This window comes from Bubalus kerabau, chromosome 3 (assembly GCF_029407905.1).
Source record: "Bubalus kerabau isolate K-KA32 ecotype Philippines breed swamp buffalo chromosome 3, PCC_UOA_SB_1v2, whole genome shotgun sequence".
Taxonomy (NCBI): Eukaryota; Metazoa; Chordata; class Mammalia; order Artiodactyla; family Bovidae; genus Bubalus; species Bubalus kerabau.
In genome coordinates this window covers 6,537,891-6,547,839 of record NC_073626.1, presented here as the reverse complement: position 1 = coordinate 6,547,839, position 9,949 = coordinate 6,537,891, and the positions used below count along the sequence as shown (strand labels likewise).

The following is a 9,949-nucleotide window of genomic DNA, read 5'->3' as shown; positions in this document are numbered from 1 at the left end:
AAGAATACTTAAGGAGCACTTTGGGCAACTTGGAAGAGAGATGCCACGTACAGTCCAGGGAGCCTTAGCACAGAACTGGTCTCTGAGCACCAGCCTTCACATAGAATTTTATCTTCCCGTGTAGGGCTTCCCTGGTGGCTCAGATGGTAAAGAATCTGCCTGCAATGCGGGAGACCCAGGTTTGATCCCTGGGTTGGAAAGATCCACTGGAGAAGGAAATGGCAACCCATTCCAGTATTCTTGCCTGGAGAATTCCGTGGACAAAAATTCCCTGGCAGGCCACAGTCCATGAGGTTGCAAAGAGTTGGACACGACTGAGGGATTAACACCTTCATGTAGGATGGAGAGCAGGGTAGACTGGTGAAAAACAGTTTCTGGGCTGCATATTCCAGATTGCACGTGTGTTATTGTGCAAAAGGGTGTGTCTCCAGGGATGGCCTCCATGCCTTAGTCATGGACAGCCTCATAGAGGAAGTGAGCTCTAGGAAGGCTTCTACAAATGAGACAACGAGAAAGGTACAGTGAATACAGGGCAGAAGAGAAGCTTCCGGAATGTAAGGAATGACTTTAAAAATGAAGAGAGGGACTTCCCTGGCAGTCCAGAGGTTAAGACTTCGCCTTCCAGGGCAGGGGGCTAAGACTCCATGTGCCTCGTGGCCCAAAAAACCGAAACATAAAGCAGAAGCACTATTGTAACAAATTCAGTGGCGACTGTAAAAATGGTCCACACCAAAGGGAAAAATCTTATGGTCTTCCTTGGTGGTCCAGTGGTTAAGAATCCGCCTTGCCCTTCAGGGGACTCGGGTTCGATCCTTGTCAGGGAACTAAGGTCCACATGCCGCTGAGCAAGTAGGCTCTGACGTGCAACTCCTGAGTCCACACGCCACAACTAGAGGGTTCGAGAGCCGCGGCGAAGATCCCGAGCGCTGCAACCAAGATTTGACACAGCCAAAAAAAAAAAAAACAAACCTAAAAAAAAGTCTTCCTTCAAAAAAAAGGGGGGAGAAACATGCAAGGAAGGAATGTGAGTGAACTGTATTCACTTAGGAAGACGCATTTAAAAATCTTCCCATTCATGTTGATGTATGCCAAAACCAATACAATATTGTAATTAGCCTCCAATTAAAATAAATAAATTTATATTAAAAAATAAAGAAAAGAAAATCTTTCCAGGAATCCAATGTGGAGAGAGGCTTCGGCTAACTTCATAGCTATGAAAATTAATGTGATTCCTTTGAGTGACTCTGAAAAGGAAAACTTCAATTAAAAAAAAAATACAAGCAGGTGTTGGGACAAGTTTGCAATATATTCCAGACAGTCTTTTTCTTCCTTTTAACTTGGAGGATGATAATCAGTTGCTACTTATGGGATATGAGTCATCATAAAATAAAAAGGCAACCCTGACCTATATACTTCTGAACATACTTAACCCTTAGTATGTCTTTGGTTAATCACATGCATAAGAAACCTAACACAGAGGTTGCTTGTGGACTTGTTCAGTGACGGTGATCAAAACATATTAAAGATAACAGAAACATCAAAGTGGAACTGGCATTTCACTTTGCCTCATAAATAAATAATGATAAGTTTATTATTTATCCTGATAAATAGTGATTAAAAAAAAAAAGGAGACAAAGATGGATTAAGAGTATGATAAAAAGCCAAACTTTGTCATGGGTGTGGATACTCTGGGGGTGGAAAGCACACCACCCTCTCTGCTGTTAGGCCAGTTTGGTCAATTCCCAGTCCCAAAGGTGTGTGTGGGGGGGAGTCTGTCCATGCATTGTCTGACCATGCACTGTCTCCAGGCCAAAGAAGCGAGAAAACGATGGAACATTTTCAAAGCAAACATGAAGTTTCTCTCTGGATTCTGAAGAGCTGTGTTTGAAGCCCATTGCCACCAACAGTAACTGGTATTTTTAAAATTCCCAGTGTCATATTACACACCTGCAGAGAGCAGATAGTGTCTCTCTAGAGCTGTTGTTAGAAACCATACCAAAAATATGTTGGAAAGGGTTTTGAAACCTATGTGCTTATTTCAACATTGCTTGGTTCAAAACCACAGGTGAAGTTCCAGTCAACCACTGACCTCGTGACACTTCAAGAAAAACCTTTTTTTTTTAAAAGAAACAATACAAATTGTTGTTTGACTCAGTGATTGGAGGGACAGGCCAATATTACCATTGCTTTGAGTTCTTTAAGATGAGAAACCCAGATGTTATGTATTTAAGGTCTGAAAACTAGCTAGAATTAGGAGTCCTTTGAGAGAGAAATCTCTAAATAAAAGGTATCATTCCAGCTATTTTGTCGGACTTCTGTAATTTGGGCAGAATGTTGGGTTCAACCCTGGAAAGACTCTTTCAGTTTTGTCTGAAGTTCTCCCAGTTCCCAGCCGTGGTGAAACTGGGCATAACCGTCCCATTATGACACACGCTTCCCTGTTCCATTAAAGCAAAAATGAGTTTGCCAAGAAAAAGCAGCTTTTCACAGAGGGCGTAGCTCATGTTGTGGGGAAACTAGTCTGGCAGGTTCCACCTCAGCTCAGTCTTTCGGGGCCATTTCTGCCGCCAGCCGCACCGAAGACTAGTACAGCAACCCGTGTCCTAAAGCCAGATCCTCCTTTGGGAACACACACACACACACACACACACACTTAGAGTCACTGGAAAATTATAAATCAACATAACTTCCTCGATGGCCTGAGGTCTTCAAAGAGGTAGAGGAGTATCAGTCCAATAAAAGCCAGTATGAGTTGCCTATGCTTTAAAATCTTGCGGTCTTGCTTAAATACCTGGCAGGTCAGCTTTTTCCCCTCTTTCTTTTTTAGTGTGCTGCTCAGTCACATCCGACTTTTTTGTGACCCCCATGGACAGTAGCCCATCAGGCTCTTCTGTGCACCGGATTTCCCAGGCAAGCATATTGGAGTGGATTGTCATTCCTTCTCCAGGGGATCTTGCCCACCTAGGGATCAAACCCACATCTCCTGCATTGACTGTGGATTCTTTTCCACTGAGTCCCTGGAGAAGCCCTGCTTTTTTGTGTGTGCATCAAAACAAGCTTCAAGAGACTGGCCAACTACAACTGTTTTCTTTCTCTCATTTTTTGTTTTTATTATTTTATTTTATTTCATTCCTCACAGTCTGGTCTTGTGCTCTCTCCAGGGTACTGGCAGGGTGTGGTGGGAGAGGAAAGCTACATCTGGTCTACCTGCAAGGCAGGTAGCCAGGGTCGAGGCTGGGGGTAAGGACAGCAGGCTTCGCTCCCCAGCCTCCTGTGCTGTGCCTGAATGCAGTGAACACAATTTTCAGCACACTTTGTCATTGGAGGAACTTTCTGGAAGCCAGCCAGCTTGCAAGGCCCAAGGTCAAGCAGCCACCATGACTGTCAGTATCCAGGAAAACCTTGGGGAACCCGAAGAGGTGAGGCAGGTGGAGTGGCAGTTAGTAAGCTCTGCAGAGCTGTCTGCACGGCACTGTGGCTTCGTGGATGGCAGGGGCAGCCCTGACTGCTGGGAAGGTCTTATCTACTGATCAACGCGGTGTGCCCAAGGGCCCGCAACTAAACAGCAGAAGGAAAAGGGAAGAAAGAAAAAAAATCTAACAGCAGACCAGTGGGATCAGGTCCTCAGAGAACACTCTAGTTGGAGGCCCAATCTGCTCCATAGATGCCTGCTGGCAGGAATTACCTCTTATTCCAAGATGCTTTTATTCCAAACTACCTTTGGGGTCCAAAGTGCAGGAACAAAATGGCTTTGGTGGAAAGCAATTAACAAACAGGTTATGTCAAATTAGCAGACACTTGGGACTTAACTGGAGGTCCAGTGGTTAAGATGCCAAACTTCCAATGCAAGGGGCGTGCGTTTGATCCCTGGTCAGGGAACTAAGATCCTACATGCTACATCCTGCAGTGTGGCCAAGAAATAAAACAAACAAACAAAAATTAACAGCGAGTGTAAATATCTGGTCCACATCATGGTGGAGTTAGCCACACTGTATATCTGGTGAAGGGATAAGTAAGTGGGTTCCTTTCTCTCTAATGATTTACATTAATTTTGAGATTTTAAATATTATATCCAGACATACATATCAGTGAGTTAATAAAACTAAAAGCTTATATAAACCTTTCTCTTAGTCATCTTTGTATATGAAATGTTAGAATTTCTATAAATTCATTTTATAGTTAAATTCATTTAATTTGTTTTTAGGTCCCTCCCACTGCCATGCTGGGCTTCCCTGGTGGCTCAGTGGTAAAGAACCCACCTGCCAATGCAGGAGATGTGGGTTCAATCCCTAGGTCAGGAAGATCCCCGGGAGAAGGAAATGGCAACCCCCTCCAGTATTCTTGTCTGGGAAATCCCATGGACAGAGAAGCCTGGTGAGATACAGTTCACGGGTTCGCAAAAGAGTTGGACATGATGTAGAGGCTAAACAGCAATACATCTCTATAGTACTTGACTTGTATAGATTTTGGAATATAACCTTTTCCCCTTGTGTTATAGACATAGCTTTTCTCTCCTATGTTGGAAGTAGGTACTCTGTTCTCTATTGCCTTGCATATAGTGGGGGGTTAACAGTGTTTAATGAAAAAAAAAATTGTTTCACAGATTTCAAAATAGGTGATTACAGGAGAAAACCCCAGAATTTTATATGAAATTTCTATAAGTTAGTAATATGGTACCCATGACGTCATAGAAGAATTCTCCACAGGATGAGTTCCTCAGTAGCATTTAACATTATTTGATTTCAATGCAGCTTTTCAGGAGCACTTAATAATATAAAGTGGGAGAATGCCCACTGGGTAATTGTGGGTGGAATGACACCTGGGAAGTAGCTGTGTTTTAGTGTCATTTATAGCAGCAGTAAATGCATATTGATTAGAATATATTCACACAGGCAACCTGCTCTTCAATTTATAATTTAGATAGACTGAGTAGAGGTGCTCGTTCTCTCTTTTGTGTGGAGCCCAGAGCACGGTTGACACTCATTAAAAGTTAAGGAGACTAACGCCTGGCTAGCATGGGATGCAAATTTTCCATTTCACAAGCTATTGAACAGAAATGACCAGGCATAAAATGTGGGGTAAAACGCACAGAGATGTTACAGTGTCTTACCCTGATGAATATAGGGGAATGGTTGAGTTTTCTCACTGAAGCTTTACTGCTCAGTACTGACCACTTATCATAAAGAATCAGGAGAAAAGACTTACAAAGTCATATGTTGAGATAAACAAGCACCTCTAAAAACTTAAATTCAGGGGTACAAACTACTAGGCTGTAATGAAAAATTGAGATGCAGAAAATAAGATGCAGTAAGAAACTAAAATTGGTTATAATCAAGTTGTTCAATTGGAGCATAATGAATTACCTATGTGTCAGTTTCACTATTAACCAATTTGGAATTTTATTTTACTGGCTGGATTCTTACTGGGGGAACGTTAGATTCTTCAGGAAAGGTGTTGACTCTCCCAGTCCAGAAAATGGAAAACTGGTGGACAACTTTCTAAAATAAAGGCTGGAGGAAGTTTTTACTGATTTACTTTGCCTTCTGTGTCTTCCTCTGTAGGTAAACAACGTTCTCCTGCAATGAGACTCTCAGGTTTAAGCATCTATGATCCTATTTCACTTTCTACAGAGAAGTCATTTGTATGCAACCCACAGACCACCGAGAGCAACAGTGAAATAGAGGAACAGTCCAGAAATCAGCACAAAGAGTACGACTTAGGAGACCTAACTCCTGCCCTTGTTTCTGCCTATGCTTCATTTTCCACTTTAAAATGTGAAGCAGAGCCCAACCCTTACCTAATTCGCCTGGGTGCAGAGAAAAAAAATATAGTTTCCTATTTTTAAAACAACTTTGCGTTTTTGAAAAAATGCAACCTAATAATACACACACACACACACACACACACACACACACACACATTATGCAAAATGATACCTAGGTTTTGGTCCTATGGGGACCTTGTATTGCAGCTGTTTGCTTCAGAAACACACCAAATCTTATTTAATTATCCTATGTTTGCCAGAGTATAATACTTTTAAAACTTTAAACTTCGTAAAAAAGAATGTCCCCAAATCAGTCTTCCATTTTTATAAGTCACACCAAAAACTTTCCAGTCAGTAATACATAATTGTTTTCCTTGTTTCAGATAAACAGAAAACAAGTACACGGATTGAAATGCAGACAAATAAAATCCACCATTAGTACGAAAATCTTTAATCAGATTTCATTTCAGTGTTTCCATTTGTGTGGCCATGTTATTAAAAAGCATCTTAATGACTTAAACGTACAAGCTGGAATGGCTGTAATATCATGGTTTTTGAAAGGGAATTGCATCCTTATGGGTAATTTTACATATCCCCCATATTTGAGATACCAGCTGACTTCAGAGCAGCTCTGTTCGTTCTCTCTCAACAAAGTGAAGAGAGAGCAGAAGCCACAGTGATGAAAGAAATGAGTAATCAAGTGAGTCGTGTTTGTGGTCAATGTTATTATTGGGAACACCAAAACAAAGTATGTCAATTTCTCAAAGTCAAACCGCTAGTGAGGGCCAGTCTTGGAGTTGAATCTTAGCCTACAGAGGCGGGGCTCTTGCCATTGCACCTGCTGGTCCTGATGCAATGATGCTGGCATTGGGAGAGAGAAGGGATGACTAGGGGAAAAGTCAGCACTCGCTGTACTCTCCCGATAATCCATCTCTGGCAGACTCTCCCAGCGGCCTCCAGGTTCCGCCAGTCTACTTTGCAGACGGAGCGCTGTTCCTTCCCACCGCTCGGCTCCACTGCTACACCCTCACCCATCTTCCTCCAGGTGGCCTGTGACTTCGGGAAAGCAAACAAATGACTTCATGCTGACCCATTTGGAAATTCCTGCTCTGTCTTTTGACCTGTACTTGCGGTCTCTCTGACTATTCTGATCAAGCAGGAAACACATCCTAATATCAGCAAAACCTCTCCTAATTTTCCTAAGAAGCCCCTCCTCCCTCCAGACCCACCACCATTACTCACCTCTAGGAAATTAATAATAAATACCCTGGCCTTCCTGTCTTATCTAGTGCTTGTTCTTTAAAATAATAACAATGCTCACTCCCTCCTGCTCTGAAGAGGCAAGCAGTGTAGTAAGCTTCCTGTGTCATCCACCAGCCAGGTCCTTGGGAGGCTTGGCCCCACGTTCTAGTCTTGAGGGGACATCTGTCATGCTCTGGGATCCCTGCATTTTCTTAAAAATGACCTGTCATAAAATATTCTCCTTAAGAAAATCAAGATTTGGAAAAGAGGAAATGCTGAGTCTCTCCTTTCAGCACCTTGTGCAACAGTTCATTTTGTGCAATCTCCAATTCTATTCAGAGTGTCTAATTTTTTTTTTTAATTTATGGACCTATCATCTATCTGCTTATTACAAGCCAGTGCTTATGTGCTTAGTCTCTCAGTCATGTCTGATTCTTTGAGACCCCATAGACTGCAGCCCGCCAGGCTCCTCTGTCCATGGGATTCTCCAGGCAAGAATACTGGAGTGGGTTTCCATGCTCTCCTCTAGGGGATCTTTCCAACCCAGGGATGGTACCCAGGTCTCCCATATTGCAGGTTGATTCTTTACTGTCTGAGCCACGTCAGAGAACTCCAAGAAACCAAACAATTGTCAGAGCTCTAAAAGAATGTCAAAAGAAGCAACCATGGGGTAATGTTATAAAAAAATAGAATTTTGAAGTTCTAGTTCAATGTTATTAGTATCAATACTTCTAAACATTCTCCAACATCAGTACGTAATTCTGGAATTATAAGCTCTTGCTTCCCTGTTGGCTCAGCTGGTAAAGAAACCGCCTGCAATGCAGGAGACCCAGGTTTGATCCCTGGGTGGGGAAGGTCCCCTGGAGAAGGAAATGGCTACTCAATTCCAGTATTCTTGCCTGGAGAATCCCATGGACAGAGGAGTCTGGTGGGCTATACAGTCCATGGGGTTCACAAAGAGTCGAACACGACTCTATGGCTAAACCAAGGGTCCAAAGACTGCAAGTTACTAATATGTGATTGAAATGTCAGCAATAAAATTAATTTGACTGGTATTAAAAGTATTGGTGCTAATTGTAGCCTCAGTAAGCACAATACATTTTATTGGCACAAACCACACTATTGTACAATTATTATTCATGTGTAATGTAATCGTCCTATCAATTTTCCAGAATTTCTTCTCTTTTGCAGTCTTTTTTCTGTTACCTATGAATACCAATACTGTGGCTGAATAGTAAGCAAGCTAGAACTTTTGAGAATGATAAATAGCTCATAAGGAGAGTATGTATCTTCAGTTTTAAATGGTAGGTTTTATGCTCTAGACATAAAAGCATGCTAGAAACAGCAACTTTCAACTTTTAAAATTATAGGGTTTTGAAACTGATTTTGGAGAATAGTTGCTTTTAGACCTTGACGAGAGGCACCAACATACAAAGTATTGATGGAAAGTGGTCTGAGCTGTGTTGTATAATCACAACATTCTAGGCTCTCTTCCCACCATCTGGCAGGATTAGATGGAGTGAGTGGCAGAACTTCGTCCTCTAAACAAGTCTCTTAACAGTTCTGCCAGGGGAGTAAAGTACACAGAGAGGACGTATGCTGCCAGGAAGACTGTAGAAGGGACGTGAGTTCTGACTGGTACAAGGGAGCTGGGTTACAGATTCATTTCCTGGGCTTCTTTTCAATAAAACACAGTGTTCAAGGGTAGAAAAGTCTAGTAAAAGGAATTTGGGGTTTTGTTGAGATCCTGAAGGCCGTTTTATGAACTTCAAACAGAAATGCTGTGACGTTGAGAAGTAGAAAATATGGGGTTCCAGGATTTAGCCTGAGGACACCCGTTACCAGAAAGTGCCCACGTGTCTGACTTCAGAACAAACACCTCGGCATGACACAGTCCAAGGGTGCTCCTGGTTAGTGTTGAACATTTGCAGCTCTTCCAATGCAGTGTGTGCGTGCTCAGCCGTGTCCAATTCTTTGTGACTCCAGGGACTGGAGCCCGCCAGGCTCCTAGGTCCGTGAAATTTTCCAAGCAAGAATCCTGGAGTGGGTTGCTATTTCCTACTCCAGGGGGTCTTGCCGACCCAGGGATCAAACCTCTCTAGTGTCTCCTGCTTTGACAGGTGGATTCTTTACCAACTGCACCACCTGGGAAGCACCTCTTACAATGCAGTAGTTTCTCTTATTCAGGTATGTATTGATTTGAAGGGAAACATAGAATTTTTTATAGAGGGGGCTGTAATGCTCGCCAGTGGAGCAGTGGTTACTCTTTATGAACTCAGTAACTAAGGGGTAAAACTGGAAGGAGCCTTAAAGCTTACTATTCTCTATTTTGACCTTTCTGAAAGTAGGTGATAATGGGTTTAATCACCGTTAACTCATCTTATAGGAATAGAGCTCTCACAGTAAATAATTATTATTTCTGTGACAACAAGCAGATAAAAAGTCAGAATACTGGGAACTATTTGTACTATTTCCTACTGGCAAAGCTCTTTCTCTTCCTACCTTCCTATCCATATATGATCGGACACAAAGTCAACTTATACTTTTCCATGCTGAAGGAATTGTGGATCCAGTTTTTAGTAACTGTCTCTATTCTCTTGTCTCTAAGTCAGTGAGCATCTTTTTTTTTTTTTTTTCCAGATTTTGTGTGTGTGTGTGATGTGGACCGTTTTTAAAGTTTTTATTGAATTTGCTACAATATTGCTTCTGCTGTTTATGTTCTGGTTTTTTGATTTGGAGGCCTGTGGAATGTTAGCTCCCCAACTAGGGATTGAACCTCGCACCCCCTGCACAGGAAGGCAAGTCCCTACTGGACCGCCGGTGAAGTCCCCGTGAACATCTTAACTCCAACAGGAGGACTTAGGGATGAGAGCCCAGACTGGACACAGGGGTTGCTTGCTGACTTCCATTTTAACACTGCTTCTCGGATGGGGCTGCTATAGA

General features: G+C 42.4%; 1 protein-coding gene across 1 annotated transcript in view; it reads left to right on the top strand.

Annotated features, from left to right (window-relative positions):
- The first annotated feature begins 8,630 nt into the window (after positions 1-8,630).
- The window catches only part of LOC129645359 (uncharacterized), a 288,071-nt gene continuing 286,752 nt past the window's right edge, over positions 8,631-9,949 (top strand). The window contains exon 1 of the mRNA XM_055570431.1: positions 8,631-9,193. The gene's annotated coding sequence lies outside the window, so the exon portion shown is untranslated. The remainder of the gene's footprint in view (positions 9,194-9,949) is intronic.